The 22,855-nt window shown below is 42.9% G+C and overlaps 1 long non-coding RNA gene across 7 annotated transcripts in view; it reads left to right on the forward strand.

Moving 5' to 3' along the window:
* Positions 1–12,659: 12,659 nt before the first annotated feature.
* Positions 12,660–22,855, forward strand: part of LOC113438318 (uncharacterized) — a 171,179-nt gene continuing 160,983 nt past the window's right edge. For 3 of the 7 annotated variants that reach the window (XR_015743300.1, XR_015743305.1, XR_015743302.1), the window contains exon 1: positions 12,666–13,082. This is a non-coding gene — a long non-coding RNA (uncharacterized LOC113438318). Of the gene's footprint in view, positions 13,083–22,855 lie in introns of all 7 variants that reach the window. The other 4 variants (XR_015743306.1, XR_015743304.1, XR_015743303.1 and 1 more) reach the window with 3 other exon arrangements.

A 22,855-nucleotide genomic window follows, 5' to 3' on the forward strand; every position in this document is an offset into this window, starting at 1 on the left:
AAAAAAATCAAACAGGTGTAGTGAAGGGCAGTTAGAAACTAGGTTGTACCAGGAGAGGCGATAAGAACTGAGATGTTTACACTAATTCCGAGAAGATTGGGAGGAGAATTCTGGTGATTCTAGACCAGGGTTTCTTAACGTTGGCAACTTTAAGGTGTGTGGATCTCAACCAACTTCAACTCTCAGAATTCTCTCAGAATTCTGCTAGTTGAAGTCCATACATCGTAAAGTTGTCAAGGTTGAGAAACACTGTTCTCAAGGGAAGGACACAATATCTGGGGTTGAATTTACATGACCCCGGGTAGTCGGGCACATTGCTTTAATTCAGATCTTCAAAAAAGCAAAGGTGCTTTTTTGCCAAAAGGCAATTGGACTTTCTTGGTGTTTTCTTTGAAAACATTCTGCTTCTCATCCAAAAAAGTTTCTTCAGTTTTCATTCAGCTTTATCCTCAGAGTGGACACAACACAAGAAAACAAACCCATCAGGACAATTCATTCAGCAGTCCATCTGCATCTGAAAGACAAGGGTCGCTCTTTTGAAGGCAATAAAGTTCACATTCTGGATGGAGAGGTCAACTGGTTTGAAAGAGGGGTCAAAGAGGCCATCTATATTAAATTTGAACAGCCCTTCCTCAGAAGAGGAGGAGAGAGATACCATACCATTTATCTCCTGTTTACAATGCAGCCCTTTCATCAATTTCAAGAAGTTTTCACACGATTTTAAGGTGACTCTGAGAATACAAACTCTCAAGCAGCCTCAATGACTCTCAAGAAACCCAAAGACCAACCCGGAGAACGCTAATGACCAGATGACTGCAAAGAATATAAATCCTTTCATTCCCTGCCAGTCACTTAGAACTGAAGAAGCTTCTTAGATGAGAAGCGAAACATCTTCAAAGGAAACATGAAGAAAGTCCAATTGTCTTTTGGAATTACACGCCCACACACACACACACACACACCCTCTCTCTTTCTCTCTCTCTCTCTCTCTCCATATCTATATCTATCTATATTTCTATATCTATACCATCTATTATTATCTATCTCTATATCTATCTATCTATCTATCTATCTATCTATCTATCTATCTATCTAACCATGACATTTGCACAAGGATGGTATATTCTGGACCAATAGCTCCGTCTCATACTGAATTTCATTATCTTTACTGTTGAATATCAGTAATGTTCTTTTAATAACATATTCTGGGCTTTGGGAAAGGGGGAATGAAAAGCCATATAGAAATAAAATACCATCCATGATTAATTTATATTATATAGCATTACTTTGTCCTACAATAATACCAACACTATTGTATATTTGGTGAAATTGGTACCTAGGCCTGAAGAGCGGGAACCCAGAGCGGTCGGTCCATTGAAATGAACTATTTAAATCTGGCATTTTATCATTGTTCAGATGAGAAAGGTGATGTCATTCGATGATCATTAGAGGAATTTTGGCTCCAGACTAAATCTCCAGCCCTTCCTTTTTACTGAAAATAGAAAGACAATTTTTGTCCTGTTGCTACAATATTAAGTGGCATTAATCACTGGGGGAGTTGGCATAAGCGATGTACTCCCAATAAGAAAATATTAAAGGGGGAAAGATAATGGAGGTTTTTAAAGGAAACAGTGACAAACAGTTGATAAAATATAAATGCAGCATTGTCACGAATATCTTAGGAACATTTCATAACTCTCTCTCTCTCTGTGTGTGTGTGTGTGAGAGAGAGAGAGAGAGAGAGAGAGAAAGAGAGAGAGATGGCTGTTTGGACAGCAGGAGGAAGAGATCCTAGTTTTGAAATGGAGATATACTTTCTGCAAAAAAATATGTGCTTTGCTTTTGAGCTTTGGCCCAATATCTTTGCAGATAAATTTTAATTTACTAGATCCCCTCCTCCAGATAGTTGGACAGTCATTTGTCTGAAGTTATCTAAGAATTCCTGCCCGGGGCAGGAGTTAGTCTATATATTGTCCAAAGGGATTCATCATAATTCTGAACAGTAATTAACCAACCAGTTGTAGTTTAGGACTACCTGATCAGTGTAGAAAAGTAAAATGTTAAAATGCTAAAGCCCAGAGTTCTTGTTGGCATTGTATGGTAGTTGTACAACATGTGTGTGTGTCTGCGTGTGTCTGTGTGTGTATAGATGGGGGGGAGGGTTTCTTACATGGGTTATTAGCTTTGGCAGAATGTTTTAAAGGAGTACCATAGGAAGTAATTTGGAGGTGAGCTGAGCAGCAGGAGCTGCTATCCAGAGTAAGGATGAATTAGACAAATGGAAGTGGATCCTGCAGTAATAGGTATCCCTCTTTTCATGAATGCAGCACTAACATAATTCAGTAAATGCTATTGTGAAGTGTCAAGCTTGCCAGTCCTGAGAGTCATGCTAAAACTTTATCATGTAGGAAGTTAGCACCCACCCCTCTCCTAGAAAAATGAAGTATCCTAGGAAAGATTAAAAAGGCAGAATATTTCCTCTAAAAAGAGTAGAAACTCAGAAGCAGAAGTAGAAGCTCACCCCCATCTTTGTTAATGGGTGGGCCATTAAGGCCTGGGCCAGAATACTTTACATAATAAAGGTCTCCAGGTAAAGCTATAGCAATTGCCCAAAGCCGTTTTCAGTGCATCATCACCCAGCAAAGCTCAACCAAGCCTGGAACTCAGGACAGCCTACAGAGTTGCCCCTGCATGGCCCCATGGGAGTCTGACAACCAATCAGAATACAAGCTCCAATTCAAATCCCAACAAAGGTTATAAAACCCAGGCACTCTCAGCATATCAGTCCCTTTCTTGATCTCTTCCTTCACCTTGAAGCATGTGATCATCCTTCCTTTTCACTCTGGAGCTCCAGGCCATGAGGTCCTGCCCACCATTAAACCTTCCAAACAACCTCCATGTTTCCAGTGTCTTTTTCCCCACTGAACCCAGAAGGATAATTCTTCCAACAATCACTTATTTAGAACACATCTTCCTTCTCTTTCTCTTTCCATTTCCAAGTTCCCTTCTCCTTCTCTTCCCACTTGCAATTCCCCTTCTTCTCCTTCCCTCTCTTCCTCCCCTCCTCCTCTTCCTCCCCTCTTTCCAGTTCCAATTTCCCTCCTCTTTCTCTTCCTCTTCCCACTTCTAATCCCCTTTCTCCTTTTCCTTCCCTTTCTCCTCCTCCTCCTCCTCCTCCCCCTGCTCCTTCCTTCCCTCTCATTCTCAGTCCTCTGCTATTAGAACTTTGCTCAACCTCACCATCTCCAAAGAATCCAGCTATGCCTGGAAGGCACGCCGGCTTCCCTCCTGCAAAATTAAATGAAGGCAAACCACTGGCCTCCTTTTTAATTTCCTCCTTGACGACTCTTTCATTTTAACTGAATTACATCTGGTGTTAATGTGTGTGAGCATCTAATCACACAGCAGAAGGCCGCATTCACAGCCCTGTCATCAAGTCCAGGTTGAGGCCTTCCTTCAACAACTCACCAGTGTGGGAGAAAGCCTGCAGAAAACAAACACAGCCCAGTTTATTTGGGATAAATGTTTGCTCAACAAAGGCTTTTAATGTTAGGCGTCTGTGTTGTCCTTGTAAACCACAATTAAAGGGAATTACTCAAAAGCTAGGTTCATACAAGGAACACAAGCCTAATCTTTTACTGCTCCTAGCCAGGATGGAAAACACGCTATCTTGTTATTCCAGGAACTTTGGCTGTTTTGTTGACTATTTTTGTTCATTCCTGGACTAAAGAGTCATAATGTTTGGGTTCTGCTTTTCAGTTTTATTTTTGCTTTTTCCCTTGTTTTTTTTCCTCCTCCTTTCTTAAAGTTGCAAGAATTCAGATGACCCCCCCAAAAACCACAATGGTACCTTTTCTAGTACTCTACCCAAAATCAATATTTGGGGTGGAATATTGTGGAAAAGGACAATAGAATGGAAATCGAGAGAACAGTGGGAGGCTCAGACCCTCTAGTAGTAAACATGACCTAAACAAGAAGGGCTTGGCTGAGATATTTTTATGGCAAAGGTGAAGGACAAGGGGTTGTGTGTGGAAATCCGCTCTTGATTCCTCCTGCTAAATAAAGTTGGATTTGTGATGAGTCACTTCTGTTTTGGAGTGACTGATACTTTGCAAAGCCTAGCTGAGGGCTCTGGGTGAATTAAAAAGGAACAATATAAAAGTGATACTGTTGTTTCTTTTCCAGCATCAAATTACCTGGGGAAATTGAATCACAGGGACTCAGAGGCTGTCTTCACTGCCAGAGGAGGTAAAAAAGTGCCATTCCCAAGTTCTTGGAATCAGACGGAAGATAGCTAAATTCCAATTCCCATTTGGAATCTGGAATTTGGAATTCCTTTATTGGCCAAGTGTGATTTCCGTAAATACACAAGGAGATTGTCTCCAATGCATAAGCTCTCAGTCTACCAACAAACAACAGAGTCATAGGTCATAAACCATAAGATACTGACGGGAGAAGGTAGTAGGAAAGGTGAGAAGATGAGAAAGGTGAGAAGATGAGCAGGATAATAGCAATATAGCCCTACTACATGGGTAAATTTGATGAAACAGGTAAGTTTGATAAAAAGAAGGACTAGGGGTGACATGACAGCAGTGTTCTAATATCTCAGGGCTGCCACAAAGAAGAGGGAGTCAAGCTATTCTCCAAAGCACCTGAGGGCAGGTCAAGAAGCAAAGGATGGAAACTAATCAAGGAGAGAAGCAACCAAGAATTAAGGAGAAATTTCCTGACAGTTAGAACAATTAATCAGTGGAACAACTGGCCTCCAGAAGCTGTGAATGCTCCAACACTGGAAGTATTTAAGAAGAGATTGGAAAACCATTTGTCTGAAATGATATAAAGTTTTCTGTCTAAGCAGGGGGTTGGACTAGAAGACCTCCAAGGTCCCATCCAACTCTGTTATTCTAAATATCTTTAGGCAGGGATTCCCATCAGCCTGTCTCAGTGTTTTTTCAAACGGGCCAACTTTAACATGGGTGGAGTTCAACTCTCAAACTTCTGGGAGTCGAAGTTCACACATCTTAAAAGTTGACTTGTTTGAGAAACACTGGTCTACTATTCTACTTGAGTGGGAAGGTTTTGTAGGGATTTAAAAAAGAGGGAAATAGCCATCTGCAGGACCCTCAATTCCAAGCCACAAATGGAAAAATAAATACATACGATTGAAATGTTTCTGTCCACTCACCTCCATTTGCTCTTGGCATTAAGTTTTTCCTGACTTCAGTCTGGCACTGGAGGGTGATTTGTCTCCTTGCAAGGAGAAACAACTTAAATTCTATTTAACATAGTGGCTATTCACTTAAGAACCACTGCAAAAAAAAAAAAAGAGTTGCAAAATTGAATGCAGCTCACTTAACAACTACTTGGCTTAGCAATATAAATTCTGGTCCTAAGTCGAGGACTACCTGTATTTGGTGGCTGGATTTACAGCTACATAAACCACCGGGCTGCAGAAATCCATCCATGGTTATTTCCCAGGATTCTACATGGATCTCAGGGAGATTCTGCTTAGAGATTTCCTCTGTGCCATTGTCTGCTTGATGAAAAAGGACGAAGTTAAAAAACAAACAAACAGAAAAGGCAGAAGCAAGTTTTCATATTGGGAACTTTAAAAACAAGCAGTAATTTCTTCTCTCTTTAAATGCTCAATATGATGAGTGTATTGCAGGGGTGGGATTCAAATTTTTTTACTACCAGTTCTGTGGGCATGGCTTGGTGGGCATGACTGGGGAAGGATATTGCAAAATCTCCATTCCCACCCCACCCTACTAACCTGCTTTCCAGCTCCATTCTCCTGTGCAGGGCAACAAAAGAAGACCCCGATCAGCTGGGACTCAGGAGGCAGAGAATAGATGGCAGCGGGGCCAGTTAGAGCTGGTATTTGCCGGTTCTCTGAACTACTCAAAATTTCTGCTACCAGTACTCCAGAACTGGTCAGAACCTGCTGAATACCACCTCTGGTGAATTTTAAGCAATTAGACTACCCTGGAACTACACTATGCATATCTGTCGCTCTTAAACTGCAGGTTGTCTCAGACACCTAAGGTGAGAAATGCAACCTGTACAACAAAGCCCTCGATCCATAATTTAGATTTCCAATCTGGATTTAATTTTTTTTAATGAGTTTATTTCTCTCAGAATATAAATAATTCTAGTCAAATAAATCTAAGTGCCCTGAGAATTTTATTATGAAATAAGTATAGACTTACGACCACAATTGAGCCTCAAATTTATGTTGCTAAGTGAGACATTTGTTAAGTGAGTTTTGCCCCCATTTTACGACCTTTCTTGCCACAGTGGTTAAGGGAATCATTGTGGTTTTTCAGTTGATAACGTGGTTGTTCAGTGAACCTGGCTTCCCAACTCTGACATTGGTTGTCAAGATCTTCCCAAAAGGTGAGGTCACAGCTTCCCTAGATAAGTGCAACCGTCATAAATATGAGTCAGCTGGGAAGGGTCTGGATTTTGATCACATGGCTATGGGGATGCTACAATGGTCATAAGTGTAAAAAAATGGTCATAAGTCACTTTTTTCAGTGTCTTCGTAATTTTGAACAGTCACTAAATGAAGCTCTTATAAGATCGAGAAGTACTTGTATTTTCCAGTAAAATGGACTGTTGGAAGAATTCTCCTTCTGGGTTCAGTTCCAAGTGGGGAAAAAGACACTGGAAACATGGAGGCTGTTTGGAAGGTTTAATGGTGGGCAGGACCTCATGGCCTGGAGCTCCAGAGTGAAAAGGAAGGATGACCGCATGCTTCAAGGTGAAGGAAAAGATCAAGAAAGGGACTGATATGCTGAGAGTGCCTGGGTTTTATAACCTTTGTTGGGATTTGAATTGGAGCTTGTATTCTGATTGGTTGTCAGACTCCCATGGGGCCATGCAGGGGCAACTCTGTAGGCTGTCCTGAGTTCCAGGCTTGGTTGAGTCTTGCTGGGTGATGATGCACTGAAAACGGCTTTGGGCAATTGCTATAGCTTTACCTGGAGACCTTTGTTATGTAAAGTATTCTGGCCCAGGCCTTAATGGCCCACCCATTAACAAAGATGGGGGTGAGTTTCTACTTCTGCTTCTGAGTTTCTACTCTATTTAGAGGAAATATTCTGCCTTTTTAATATTTCCCAGGATATTTCATTTTTCTAGGAGACAGGTAGGTGCTAACTTCCTGCAGGACCATGTAGTATAAACCCACTTGACCTGAGATTTCAAACATCAGAAACTGAACAAGGAGAGATTCAACCTGAAAATAAGGAGTAAATTTCTGACAGTGATAGCAATCAACCAATGGAACAGAAGTTGCCTTTGGAAGTTGTGGGAGCTTCATCCCTGGAAGCTTTCAAGAAGAGACTGGACTGCCATCTGTCAGAAATGGTGTAGGGTCTGTTTGGTTGGGGTTTGGACTACTAGATGACTTACAAGATCCCTTCCAACTCTGTTTAATCTGTATCTGTACTTAAATTTCACCTTCCTGATTGATGTGACATGTTAAGATGTGTTAAAGATAAGGCCCTTATGAAATATGGAGTTGTAATATATAAAAGCGAAATACCACGCATCATCACAAAAGCACGCATCATCACAAAATCTCCAGAACCGTAAAGCCTGCAAACTTGAAATTTGGCATGTATGTTCCTCTTGGCTTCTAGGTGCTCATTAAAAAAATAATTTTTGAAAATGAACTTCAGAGCATTAGTATTTTGTATTTTATTATTAACATGCTCTAATGCTAAGGAGTTCTACTCCTCCTCCCCACATGCAAAAGACAAGCAAAGGAGAGGAGTTTCAATTTCAGTTTTAGTTACACAGCACCAAGCAGCTTTAGTACAGAACAGATGAGTTAAGCCTGGCTCCTTGCTGTCTCCTTCTTCTTACACAGCAAATAGTGTTTAAGTTTCCAAACAGCCCTCAACTCTCTCACACACTGACAGGACGCTAGCCAGATGAATACAATAGATGTTGGTAAGTATATTTTTCCCTTATTTTCCTCCCCCAAAACTAAGCTCGACCACATAGTTTAATAGCAAAGCACGGGTATCAAGTTAGTTTGATAAAAAATATTGGAAATGATCTGAGGTAGGTGGACTGGTGAGTCTTAAAAATATATCTAGGCAGGGAAGCCTTTCCCATTGGACCAGGTAGATCCAATTCCTGATCTCCAAGTGGTTCTTTGGCCTCCTCAAATCACAAAATCAAAAAGTATCACTAAAGAATCCAGGAGAACCAGTCTCTAAAACTAGGGTCTTCAAACTTAGCAAGTTTAAGACTTGTGGACTTCAACTCCCAGAATTCCTGAACTAACATGACTGGAAGAGGAATTCTGGGAGTTGAAGTCCACAAATCTTGTAAGTTGCCAAGTTTGAAGACCCTTGCTGTAAAAAGTGACCTGTTCCAATTTGAGTTGAAGAAGATGTCAATCGATGTGAAGGAGGCCTTACCTATCTGGTTATAACAATAAGCACTCTGCAGGCTTTCCATAAAATAACACCTGTTTTGGACAACAATACCTGTCTGCAATACAACTCAACTTACGACCACAGCTGAGCCCAGAATTTATGTTGCTAAGTGAGACATTTATTAAGTGAGTTTCCTCCCCACCACCACCAATATTTATGACTTTTCTTGCCACATTTGTTAAGTGAATCATTGCAGTTATTAAGTTAGTAACATGGTTGTTAAGTCAACGGCTTCCCCATTGATTTTGCTTGTCAGACGTTTGCAAAAGGTGATTACATGACCCCAGAACATTGCAACTGTCATAAGTGTGAGTTGTCAAGCATCTGACTTTAAATCATGTGACCAAGGGGATGCTGCAATAGCCGTAAGTGTGAAAAATAGACATATGTCACTTTTTTGATGCGGTTGTAACTTTGAAGTCAGTAGATGAATCGTTGTAAGCTGACGGCTACCTGTATTGATACTTGCTAACATTTCAGTATTCCCCTGTCTTTTTCTGATCCAGTTGGCATTCAGCGAAACCATTTTAAAACAGTGGCTCCCAACCTTTGGGGCACCACGAACCGTTTCTAAGAGAGGTTTATTGTGGACCGTCATCCTTAGAGAAGCATGCAAACCAGCATCTGCATTTCCCCCATTGGATGAGGTGGGCACATCTTTCTTCTTCTGTTCTGGCCACTTTTTACAGAAGCACAACTGAGAGTGTTTTAACAAACTGCATCACTGTCTGGTTTGGTGGCAGCAGTGCCTCAGATAGAAAGTCCCTACGGAGAGTGGTGAGGAGAGTGGAGAAGATTATAGGAAGCTTGCTTCCTGTTATTCAGGAGACGGCTTATAAGCATTATGCTAAGTGTATAGCATTGGGCTTGGCTCAGTGCATAACTAAGCTTAGTGCATAACTAAGCACAATGCTTTGCTCAAAGCATTGTTAGAGACTCCACATAGTCACTTTATGGTCTGTTTCTGTTGCTCCACTCTGGGAAAGTATTTTTTAGGAGTATTTCTAGCAGGACTACCTTATTCTCTAACAGCTTTGTTCCTTTGGCCATCCATTTGGTAAACTCGCAAGATTCATTTTTATCACCATGAACATGTATATATCCAAACCAGTCTGTGCTGGTTCTCTATGTCGTATAATATATGTGGGTATATACATAATTTTGTATTTTTTATTTATTTGTCATGTTTATGTAGTGTATATTAAAGGTGGGAGACCCTTTGAGAGCCGTATGCAATGAAATTTCATTTTAATGTATGCCGATTAGTGTACATTCAAAATGACAAAGTTATTCTAAGCCTGTCTGTCTACCTATTTACCATATCTATCTATCTACCTATCCATCCATCCATCCATCCATCCATCATTCATTCATTCATTCATTCATTCATTTATCTTGTCATGTTCATGTAGTGTATATTAGAGGTAGAGACACTCTGAAAGCCATATGCAACTAAATTTCATTTTAATGTATGCCAGTTAGTGTACATTCAAAGTGACAATAAAGTTATTCCAAGTCTAAGTCTATCTGTTGATCTGTCTATCCATCCATCCATCCATTTTGTCGTGTTTATGTAGTGTATATTGGAGATGGAGACCCTTTGAGAGCCGTATGTTTGAAAACTATGCAACAAAAATTCATTTTAATGTATGCCGATTAGTGTACATTCAAAGTGACAATAAAGTTATTCTATTCTATTCTATTCTATTCTATCCTATTCTATTCTATTCTACTCTACTCTATTCTATTCTAACTCTAACTCTAACTCTAACTCTAACTCTAACTCTAACTCTAACTCTAACTCTAACTCTAACTCTAACTCTAACTCTAACTCTAACTCTAACTCTAACTCTATGTCAGGATTCTGGCACTTAACCCCAATGAAATCCTGAGTCTCGAGCCAAACTTCCAAAACTTCAAAAGGATTTATTGGGAGTTAACATGTCCGGCACTGCCTGGGTGTAGCCGACTCTGAGATACATAATTCACTGTTCACCCTTGACCCTGATCTTTTTAGAGTTGAAACTCTAGCTCTAACTCTAAGACCGGGCAGGGCATGGTTTTGCACGTTGGCTGCATGCTGCAGATGGGGTTTCGCTTGCTTGCCAGGTGTTGCGATATCACCCAATGATCCAATGATACCATACCTGCCAGGTAACATGTGTAAAGCTATGATTGGGACCAGCAACGCATCAGCCAGGCCTGGTTTCTGGCATGCCACGATGCTGGTCTATGGACCTGGGGTTGGGAACCCTTTTTCTAAGATGCCTCCAAGGCAATACTTCTCAACCTTGGCAACTTTAAGGTTTATGGACTTGAATTCCCAGAATTTAGATTCCCAATCTGGATTTTACAGACTTCAGTAAGCCCACCTGGCAAAGATTGCAATATCAGGAATGATTCGCCTAATAACAGCCTAAATAGCAATGGAAATCCAGGCCCCAAATAAGGTTGTCAGTTGAGGGTTTACCTGTAATTTCTTTACTAGGCTGGTATATAGCTCCAATTGTTGACTGACTCGACAGCAGTTTACAATTTTTACGTGTGCCAAAACCGGGTTTAAAATCGCTAATGGAACTAAAGAAATAAACATACATCAAATCTACAAATTCATCACACTCACCGAGATGTTCAGCAAGCGGAAAAATCCATATCGTCATAAATCAATGTAATGGGTGGTGTTTTTTTTTTCTTCAGCCATACTTTCTAAAGGTTGCCGTGTCTGGCCTGAAACTGCCACCAGTCCAATCAACCGGGTTAAATGGTTTTATTGATGGTCTCATTTAGGAGAAGACCACCCTTTTTTGGTGAACTGTGACTGGCCTTGGAATATTGGAACCAAAGTGGTTGCCTCATCAGCAGACTTTAGACTAGGTCAAAGTGCAAAGCGCAACAATTCCTCCATGAAATGAAACCAATATTCCAGAAAGGTAAGCAGGGGATATGTGATGGTGCTTTTACAGGTAGTCCTCGAGTTACGACCGCAATGGAGCCCAAAATGTCTGTTGCTAAGTGAAACGCTTGTTAAGTGAGTTTGTCCCATATTGCAACTTTTCTTGGCGCATTTGTTAAGCGAACCACTGCAGTTGTTAAATTAGTAACACGACTGTTAAGTGAATCTGGTTTCCCCATATGATGGCCCGGGGTGTGGCACAAAGCCAACACAGTCAAATAATCGAGAAGAGTCCCTTTATTATTTCCAACTTTGCCCCCAAACTCCTGGTTACCTTCAGCTGGAGAAAAACTTTCCCCCCCATAAGCCATGCAAGCCACGTTGCTCCCTTCTCCATTCCTCTCTGCGTGCCCTAGGACGAAGAGGGAACGGGCCTGGGTCTTCCTCCGAATTCCCTCTCCCTTGTTCTCCCTCTCCCTTGTTCTACCTCTCCCCTGCTCTGCCCAGCCGGACTTTGCCCTTTCCCATTTTCTTCCACAGCCAACGGAGCCACACTCCCACTCCCTGTCAGCTGCTCAGCCTCCTCCTCCTCCTCCGAATCAGATCCCGACAGGGGCATGAAACAAGGTCACAAAAAGGTGATTGATCACATGATCCCAGGACAGAGCCACCGTCATCAATGTGAATTGAGTGCCAAGCACCTGAATTTTAATCACGTGACCATGGGGATAATGTGCAAAACTTACAAGACCTGGTTGAAGAGTTGGCAAGCGCGATGGTCAGCGCACCCATGGAGAGGGACCCGCTCACCACTGGCGCAACCCAGAAACTATTCTCTCTCTCTCTCTCTCTCTCTCTCTTCATTTTGTCTGAAGTGGTGTAGGGTTTCCTGCCTAAGCAAGGGGTTGGACTAGAAGACCTCCAAGGTCCCTTCCACTGCTGTTCTATTCTATTCTATTCTATTCTATTCTATTCTATTCTATTCTATTCTGTTCTGTTCTGTTCTGTTCTGTTCTATTCCATCCCATCCCAGTCCATTCCATTCCATTCCATTCCAGTCCAGTCCAGTCCAGTCCAGTCCATCCCAATATCTCCGCCCGCTCTTCCCCCTTTCTCCTCTTCTTCTTCCTCCCTTCCTCTCTCCCCCCACCAAATTTGCACCGCCTCTCGATGGAAGACGCGAGAGCTGCCAACTCGCACGTCTTCCTCACCGGAGCCGCCGCTGGTTCGCAAAGGCTCCGGCTGGGCAGGATCAGCTGCTTGGGGGCGGGGGGGGGGGCAGTGACGTCACGGAGCTCCAGCCAGCACCACGTTCCATCGAGGCGAGCGCGTGCTCCGCGGCGAGCACATGGGAAACAAGCTTGCGCGAGCCGAGCCTTCTCTTGCTCGCTCGCTGCAAGGAACTTGCGGCCTGCTTGGCGGCCCTTTCTCTCCCTCCCGTGGGAGGGGGGGGGGGTTAATTTTAAATCTATTTTTTATTCTTTGAATTCTTCTTCTTCTTCATCCTCATCGCCTTGGATGCTTCTTTGATTTTTTTTTGTTTTGTTTTTGGGAGAGGGGGGAGAAGCGAAGGAAAAAATAAAAATAAAATAAAGCCCGATCGAGACGGCGAAAGAACTTTGCAAAGGCTTTTCCTCTCTCTCCCCCCCCCCCCTCCCCAACTGTTTATGGGGAAGGGGAACTTGGACGCCGGGCCTTCTTGGGAAGGAAGGAAGGAAGGGAAGGATGCATGCATGGTAAGTCAGCGAGATCGGAGTGGGGGAAGGGGGCAGACGAAGAAGAAAGCACGTGGGGGTGTGTGGAAGAGGGAGGTGTGCGTGGGGCTGGCGGGGGGGGGCGGCGGCGGCGGCGACCGTCGCTTTCCGATGGCTCCCTTTCGCCCTTTTGTTTCCAGCGCGTTGCCTTAACGGGAGTTGCCTCGAAAGTTTTACAGGTGCCCCTTCAATCGGCCATCGCGTGGTTTTTTTTTGTTTTTGTTTTGCCGGGGCTCGCAGGAGGGTGTGGGGGGGAGGAAGTGGGACGGAGATCCTCTTGCGATCCATCCGCCGACACACGCGCTGCTCCTGCTCGGGTAGTGGACGTGGGTCTGTCCTACTTGGCATAGGCAACCCCATCGGGGCCGCCGAAGCCCTTTTCCAAGGGGAAGAGGATACCTCCCCTCTCCACCCCCCCTTCCCCCACCCCAGATCGGCGTTGAGACCGTTTTTAAGAGGGTCCCGGAGGTCTGCAACCCCCACCCCCACCCCTCAAATCTCCCTCCTTCGTTACAATGTGGGAGGTGGGGGGGAGTGAGGTGAAGGGATGGAAAGACGGCCGTCGGATCCCCCTGGCCCATTCCAACTCTTTCGCCCCTCCCCTCAAATCTATTCCACTCCTTCCCCCCACACACCCCAAACTGGCCTTCTGCGGGCTATTTTTCCCCATCTCCCCCTTCCCCCCAAATCGAGCGATTTCCCCCTGAGAAAAACCACCACCCCCCGCTCGCGCCTTGGCATCGTCGCCCGCTTGGATTTGATTTGGGGCTTGCTCGTCCTCGCCGTCTGGGAAGGCGAGGTTCGCCTCGAATCCGGAGGGGGGGGGGCGGTTCGCGCGCGCGCGCAAGGGGTTTCGCCGGTGTCCCCCCCCACCAGGGCGGCTTGGATGGGGTCGCGGAATCCGGGGTTGGCGTTGTCTTGCTGTGTGAGGTGGTGGCCCCTTTCCCAACCTCGACGTCTTTTCCCCCCACTATAGTTCTCTTAAACCGAGTTGGGGTCGGGATCCAAAAGGGCGCGCTTTTCTTCCCCTTGGATCGCTGTAAGGCGGTCCACTTCGCTTCTCCCTCTTGCAACGAAATTAGATTTGGCTAACTAACCCTACCCCCTTCCCCCAAAACGTCGTCTTCTCCAAAAGTCCACATAGTCTCTCCCCGCCCCCCTTTTCAAGCCTTTTCCTGCAAAGAAACCCGTTTGGATGACCAAGCCGACCTTTTTTTTTTTTTTAAAAGGAAAATGTGCAAAATTTAAAGTAGTCCCATCCTAAAGAACCACAGCAGGCCCACGGATAGGGTGGGCAGACATGTTTGTGCAAGAAGTGCCTGTATGTGGATGATCCAGCTCTCCCAGTGAGGGGAATAGTTGTGCTTTTGGTTGCAAAGAGTAGTAAATGCACATAAAGAGTAGTAAATGCGTGGAAAGAGAATGGGTATCCTTCAAATCAAAATCAAATTGCCTCCTGAATATTATGACACCAGGCTCAAATTGACAAGTTGAGACATGTTTGTGTTTGGCCCTTATTTCTAAACTTGCACTGTGTCATTCTGAAACTTGTGGCACAGTCACAACATTTCCTATTATTCTGTTTCAGAACACCTTCTGTCTTTAAATGTGCATCTTAATGGGGAAGATGATTTGGTGGAAAACAGTTTATTTTATGGTGCAGTTGATAAACTGTACCATTTACTTTGGAGCAGTTTCCCCCCATAAAATATGAAATAAATATGATATGGTTTTTAACTGGATATTGTTCAGAAGGCATATAAATATTATACTTAATTCCCATATAAGTGTATAAAACCAGTTGCATTACCAAGGGTTATTACGATGCAGTGGTATTTTTTTTGTTATAAGTCGTTAATGTTAATTGTCCAGAATTTTTGGTCCTCGTTTTTAACAGGTCTGCAGAAGGTTTAAATAAATTTTCCAAATGGAAGTTAAAATTTTCCATGGTCTTATTTGTAGAGTTCTTCAAATCACTTATTTCATGCAGAGTTGCAGGATTTGTATTTTTATAGGAGAGTTGCTTATACATTCATAATCTGTAATATTACCCTGTGGGGATATATGTGATTTAAAAGTACTCAAAGCTTGCACTAAAATAAATGATTATATGCCAGGAGATGCCTATTCCTTGATAGTCCTAATATAAAATGGAAGATTATTTCTTTTTTTAAACTGTAGCCTGTAACCAAAGTGGCAAGGGATATGATGGCTATTTTGGCCTGCAATATTTCACAAAATGTAGTCTTCCTGTTCTGTTTGTTATTTTATTTAATTGTCTAACTAGGACTTCTTTTCCTGGAGCTCAGAATACTGCACTGCTTTCATTTACAGCCGCCTTTTAAATTATAAATATATATTTTTTAAAGCTGGCTTCTTCAAGGAGATGCCTTTAGAAGAGTTAAGAGATTTGGAGTTCCAAAATTCCTAGGTAGATCGGTTGAGGGGGATTCTGGGAGTCGTAGTCCCAATTTACCTGTATCGGATCAGATTGGAGAAACTGACTCAAAATCTCGCAGTAAACTAGGAATTTGAAGTTAGGCCTGTTTGCATCTTTCTGGGTGGAGGCTGATTTGTGGGAGAGGTCCTTTCTTAACCAACTTTCTTTTTATTGGAAAAAGCAGTTTCCCCATTATTGTGCCTACGTGCCCTTTTTGTCCTAGAGTTCTTTTAATGCACAAAGATGCAAGTTATTTGTGTAGAAAAAAAAAGGACTCATTTGAAGAGGGTTTCCTCCTCCTTTTCACATCCTCACTTAAAAAGAAATGGTATCCTTTTAATGCAAAGCAGGTTGCTCATATGTCAGAAAGATTTTCATGCTTGTGTAAATAGAGAAAAGGTTCCGGCTTGCTTTTTTGAGATTTCACCTACCACCCCTGTGTTGCTAGTTTGCATTTGCTAAAGCTTTTCTCTGTACTGTTGTTAAGATTTGAAAGACAGATCTCCCTTTGACCTCCCTTCCTCTTCCAGCAGTTGAGAAGCTCAGAAATGGATTATATATTTATTTAACACGTGAGTAATATTTATAGACCACTCCAAACTGCAAGATCCTGCATGGTGTACCTCACAAAATCTATATATATGGGGATATTTGCATGCCTGTAGGAATAATTCCGATTATTTTAATGAGCAGGAACAATCAGAGTAGCATATAAAATAGTCCTCGATGTACAATGGTTTATTTAGTGATTTCAAGTTACAACGGCACTAAAAAAAAAAAAAGATACGACCATTTTTCATGCTTATGATCATTGCAGCATCTCCATGGTCAAAATTTGGACCCTGGACAATTGACTCCTGTTTACAACAGTTGCAGTGCCCTGAGGTCATGTGATCACTTCTTGCGACCTTTTGACAAGCAAAAATCCATGGGGCAAAATTCACTTAACAAATGTCTGGCTTAGCCGCAAAAAATGTGGGGCTCTAAGTCTAGGACTGCCTGTACGTCCTATTAATTAATGGATCCTTCAGGTCATAGCTATTTAGATTTACTCTTTTTTAAGTAGTAGTTAATAGTAAAACTGGTAAACAGATAATTAATTGGCCAGATCCTAGAACAGGGGTGCCAAACTTGATTTCATTGAGGGCCGCATCTAGGTTGTATTTGGCCAGGGGCGGCGTGGCCAGGGTGGGTGTGGCCAACTTGAAGTGTCACTCATGTCGGGGGGGGTGTGCCTATGGTGGCCTGAGCGCTCTGCTAGCGAAAATGGGCTCCGGATCTCCGTTTTCGGTTGGAACGGCCTCCTGCAACCCTTTGCCAGCAAAAATGGACTTCAGGAGGGCTGCATGTGGCCCTCGCGAGCTCCTTTTTTGCTGGTAGAGGCACCACGGGGGTCGGTCCTTTGCTGTTTCAAGGGTGGCCCTGCGGGCCAAATTTAAGCACCCAGCGGGTATGATCCAGCCCCCCCCGGGCCTTGAGTTTAACACCTTTACTTAAGTTTGAAGGGCTGCCACAGAGAGGAAGGGGTCAAGCTATTTTCCAAGGCACCTGAAGGCCAAACAAGGAATAATGGATGGAAACTGAACAAGGAGAGGTTCAACATGGAAATAAGGAGAAACTTTCTGACAGTGAGAACAATCAACCCATGGAACAGAAGTTGCCTTCAGAAGTTGTGGGAGCTTCCTCACTGGAGGCTTTCAAGAAAAGACTGGACTGCCTGTCATCTGTAAGAAATGTTGTAGGGCAGTGATGGCTAACCTTTTTTTCGTCACAAGCCGAAAGTGCATGTGTTCGTGCATGTACCTGCACCCATAATGCAATCTGCACATGTGCCCACGACCCCCCAGGTGCGGCAGTTATTTCACGATCGGCAGATATGTGCAGCAGATACCTCACAGTCGGCTGGCGGGAGGCATGTGCGCGTGTGATGACTCATATGCTGCGGAGATGGCTCTGCGTGCTACTTCCGGCACATGTGCCATAGGTTCACCATCACGGGTGTAGGGTTTCCTGCTTAGGCAGGGCTGGGTGGGGTTGGACTTGATGCCCTACAAGGTCCCTTCCAACTCTGATGATCTGTAAAACCCCTGTCCTAGAACATTCTTCTTTCATTTTGTAAGAAGTTCCGCCAACATTTTTGCTCGGTATCTCCTGAATGTTGTACTTATGTATGAGGGAGCCATGATATTATTGGGGTGTGTGTGTTAGTTTGTTTTAATTACAAACTTCAGGCAGTCTTTGGCTTAAGACCACAATTGGGGAGCAAAAATTCCATTGCTAAATAAGGCAATTGTTAAGCTGTGTTCAGTTTTATGATATCTTTTTTATTTGCAATGGTTGTTCAGTGAATCACAATGACGAGTGGACTCTTGCAGTAATTGTTAAGTGAATCCCATAGTGGTTAAGTGAACCTGGTTTCCATCATTGACTGTTGGAAGTTTGTTGGGAAGGTCGCAAAGGGCCATCACGTGTCTCAAGAGAGACGCTTCAACCTTCCTAAAACGCATGTCTTGTTGCCAAGTTTTAATCACATGACCTGCAATGGTTGTTAGTGTGAGGATCGGGTTGTAAGACATTTTTCCAGTGCCATTGTAACTTCAAACAGTCATTAAACGAGTGGCTGTAAATTGAGGACTATCTAACTAGATATTGTGAAAGAAAGCAATGAAAAAACACTCTCCGCCAAGAGGACTAAATTATACTACGGGTAGTCCTCTACTTACGACCAAAATTAAGCCCAACGTTTCTGTTCCTAAGTGAAACAGTTGTTAAGTGAATTTTGCCTCATTTTACGACCTTTTTCATGCTGCGGTTGCTAAGTGAATCACTGCAGTGGTTAGGTTGGTAAACGGTTGTTAAGTGAATCTGGCTTCCCCAATGATTTGTTAGAAGGTCACAAAATGGGATCACACCAGAGGTGGCATTCAGCAGGTTCCGACCAGCTCTGGAAAACCGGTAGCGGAAATTTTGAGTAGTTAATACTTCCTCTGATTGGAGATTTTACAGTATCTTTCCCCTGCCACGCCCACCAAGCCACGGCCACAGAACCGCCAGTAAAAAAAATTGAATCTCACCACTGGATCACATGATCCCGGGACAATTGCAACTGTCATAAATGTGAACCAGTTGCCAAGCATCCAAATTTTGATCCGGCGACCATGGGGATACTGTAATGGTCGTAAATGCGAAAAACGGTCACCTTTTTCAATGCCATTGTAACTTCGAACAGTCAGTAAATGAACTGTTGTAAGTTGAGGACTACCTGCACTTTTTTAGGATTCAATTAAGGTGGTTGCTATCCAAGGCTAGGTGAACTTTTGGGGGGCCCTCAGATCAAGTGTCATTTATTTCAGAAACTAAATGTATAGACTGCGTTTGAGCAAGAAAAGTACAAAAGTAATTTGTACAAATACAGAAATGACTGGAGAATCCTATTTACCTACCTACCTACCTTATTTATCTACCTACCCTACCTACCTACCTACCATACCAACCTACCTACCTTATCTACCTACCTATCTATCTTATCTATCTATCTACCTACCTATGTACCTTATCTACCTACCCTGTCTGTCTGTCTGTCTAAGTTACACAACATACACACATGGACAAAGATTGCTTTTTTTTCTTCTTTTAAAATAAAAATCTATTACCCTTTTTTTATTTGCCGAAGGGGCTCTGTGAATAAGGATAAATGAAATAGAGTGGTGCTAATGAAACTTTACTGTAAAACCACTGAGAGAATTTGGTAGCTGCGTGCAAAGTCATAGATAAATAAACACGATCTGCAATAAAGATAAGATGGTGTAAAAAGGGAGTGCCGGAAGATATTGTCACTTTTTCTAAACCTGGGTGGCAAGGAAAAAGGCCAAGATGCTTGTCAGGTGATGTTCCTGGTGCCATCACTGAGCCGGCTAAGTATCTGGGCGCTCAGATACTAGTGATTTTCTGCTCTTGGGGGGTCATCATTCCTCCCCAAAAACTAAGCCCAGCCACATAGTTTCGTAGCGAAGCAAGGGTATCGAGCTAGTTGCTTATATATGGAATTGCTTGTGTGATTTATCTCGTCCAGGAATTCATGGTAGTGTAACATGGTGCTCTTCTTCTCTTTGAGTAGGGGGCTGGACTAGAAGACCTCCAAGGACCCATCCAGCTCTATTCTTATTCCGGATTCTCCTTTTCTGCAACAGCGACAACCATATTACTAGGTCAAGATGGAGTGGAGAAAGAGATCAGGCCAGAATGATCCAGGGATCTTTCATGGCTAAAGGTGGACCAGAATTTTCTCTCTCCCAGACTTACGCTATATCCACCCTGCTATGATGACTCTCCTTTTATTGGACATCCTATTAATAGCTGGAATGAGAGTTTTCAGTTTGAGACGGAACTAGAGACGTATAAAGTAGCAAACTTGGAAAGATCTAAATTGTGGTTGCAATCACCAATCTTAGGCTCAGGTTTGAGGTGCATGGAATTGTGCTGGCTGATCATGCGCAGCATGTATTTCCATAGAAGCCACATTTTGCTGTCAGGGTGACCTGTTAAATCCAAATCTCGGATTAACAAGACAAGTTCCTGGGTCCATCTACTATGCTGTGTCTGAACCAATAAATCACATTACGGCGTTAAGGGATGACCTGGATCACAAAGTATGCTTTCACTCCCACCACAGGCTGAATTGCAACCTACCTTGTGTTTTTTTTAGTCTATTGTTATATATTGCATGAACAGTCATTGAGTTGGGTCTTGTAGAGACACAATCAGGAAAGTTGTAATGACCTCTTTGCTTTATATTTTCGCTATGAGCAGATACTACTACACTGCGATAGAATGTGTGCATTCATATCTTCGCTCTGAAATTACTTTTATTTTGTATACAAATACTTTATGTACCGGGAGGAGTTCACGAGGCAGCAACTTCATTCTGAGTATGGACAATGTGAGTTGCTCAGTTCTTCAAGAGGACCATTGAGGTCATTGGGAATTGAGGTTGGATACCATCTGGAGAACCATAGATTCATCATCATCCATGGTCTATGCTGAGTCCTCATTTTTGGATAACATCTGGAGAACCATAGATTCATCATCATCCATGGTCTATGCTGAGTCCTCATTTTTGGATAATATCTGGAGAACCATAGATTTATCATCATCCATGGTCTATGCTGAGTCCTCCTTTGTGGAAATGAAGCTTAAGCAAGGTAGGACAGAGGTATCAAACTGGCAGCCCATGGGCCGGATGTATCACACACAGGGCATGCCCACCCCAGTTCCGCATAGGGAAAAGTCACGATATGTCATGTGACGTGGGCAAGTCTGACACCTGTGATGTAGATGACCAAACTGAGCCCGAGGGAGGGGGTCAAACACATTATCAGTCTTGAGTCCTTTCGTGCCTACAGATCTATATCTAGCCAATCTTAAATTCCATTGACTTATCAATTGCCAATTTGCTTTGACCATTAGACAGCTTAAGTCTGCAATAAATTCTTATATTTATTTGAACTGCTTCCTGATGTATTGCTCCTGACAGTTACCTTTTGTAAATCAGCATATTTTAGGGAGATAATTGTTATTTGAATCACCCATGAGTTGATTGCTTAAGATTCCCTGTTAGAATATCTGTCACCAACCTGAATGGATATGAGATAAGGAGAGCAGACAAATTGAAGAAAGAGAAGCTACTGTAATGGCATGTAGGAATGATCAGGGCAAACATGGAAACCGTCTCTAGTTTCTTGGGAGGTAAAGGCAGTAGAGAAATGTACTTTCAGACGTGCAGAATTATGTTGACGTAACCTTATCATAAAGTAGAATTATACTCCATCTGGTCTTGCTTCGTGCCTGGAATTCCTTGCAAGACCTGACATCAAACCAATTACGAAATTGCAAATCAAAACTCAGTAGCTCTCTAAGTCTACTCTCTTATTAATTTCTCAGGCATTTAGGCAAAAAGAAATGAAGGTTTTTATATTAAGAATCTTTGCAACTTTTTAGTTAGATATGTGCAAAGCATTCAGAGTTTGAATCAGCCTTTTCAACTACGTCCAACTTGTGACATACCAAGGTCATTTGTTTCTAATAATGCTCTCTGTTTTGGTATGAAGCATGCAAAAGTACGAATTGGACCAAAGGGTTATTTTTTTGTAATGATTCATTGCTTAGTCAGCATGAAAAAGCATCTGTTAATTGTATATTGCTGTGATGGAGAACCTATGGCACACGTGCCGAGAGTGGCACGCACAGCCATCGCCCGTAACTGATCCACTGCGCATGCGCGCACGCATCCTTCTGCCATCCAGCTGATCATTGGCTATCTGCCACGCATACGTGGGGGGAGATGCACGTGCATGCGCAGGGGGCCAAGGTGCACCGGGGGGTTACATGTGCATGTGCAGAAGGGGTTTGTGCACAAATTGCATTATGGATACAGGCAGGAGTGGGATTCTATCAGTTCACATCTATTCTTTAGAACCGGTTGTTAACATTCTAAGCAGTTTGGAGAACCGGTTGTTAGAAGAAGTTACTGGCCTAATCCTGTAAGGAAGGCAGGAAGGAAACATTCTGGTGTTGCTTACAGAAACTGCCTCTCCGTTAACCCTTATTACATTCTTGGCAGGACTAGACTTCCTGTCTCTGGAACTTCTCTGGAGTTTTTTCCCCCTCCTTTGCTGGTACTTCGCTTGTGTGGAGTGACCATTCAAAGTTACAATGGCACTGAAAAAGTGACTTATGACCCTTTTTCTCACTTACGACTGTTGCAGCATCCCCACAGTCATGCGAGGCAAGGTGAGAAGATGCGTGCCTCAATGTGAGTGATATTGAGTTGGCCACACCCAGCCAGTCATATGACCACCAAGCCATGTCCACCAACTTAGCCATGCCCACAGAACCGGTTGTTAAAAAATTTGAATCCCACCCCTGGGTGCAGGCACTCGTGTGCGTACACGCACACACTTTTGGCACACGTGATGACGAAAAGGTTAGCCATCACTGGTATATTGCATTGTTTAATATAGGTATGCAGTGGATATAAAGTATTATTCTTAATACTTTTGCAAAGATAAAAAGCGGGCTAGCTTGTTTTGAGTTCTTGTTATTCCTAGCTAGAATTAGATCTCATGTTTTATTTCTTTTGTCCGGCCATAATTTGAGAGAATTTAGCACCAAGGCTGAAGAATAGCAGTTGTGTGAGTGCTTGGAAGTGAGGTAGCTGATCTCCAAAGAGCTTAAGATAGTCCTTGATTTACAACTGGTTGCTTAGAGACCGTAGTAAGTTACACTGGACTTAGGGGTGAGGAATAAATTACCTCTA

Source organism: Pseudonaja textilis, chromosome 3, assembly GCF_049901715.1.
Source record: "Pseudonaja textilis isolate UNSWEBS1 chromosome 3, rPseTex1.2, whole genome shotgun sequence".
Taxonomy (NCBI): domain Eukaryota; kingdom Metazoa; phylum Chordata; class Lepidosauria; order Squamata; family Elapidae; genus Pseudonaja; species Pseudonaja textilis.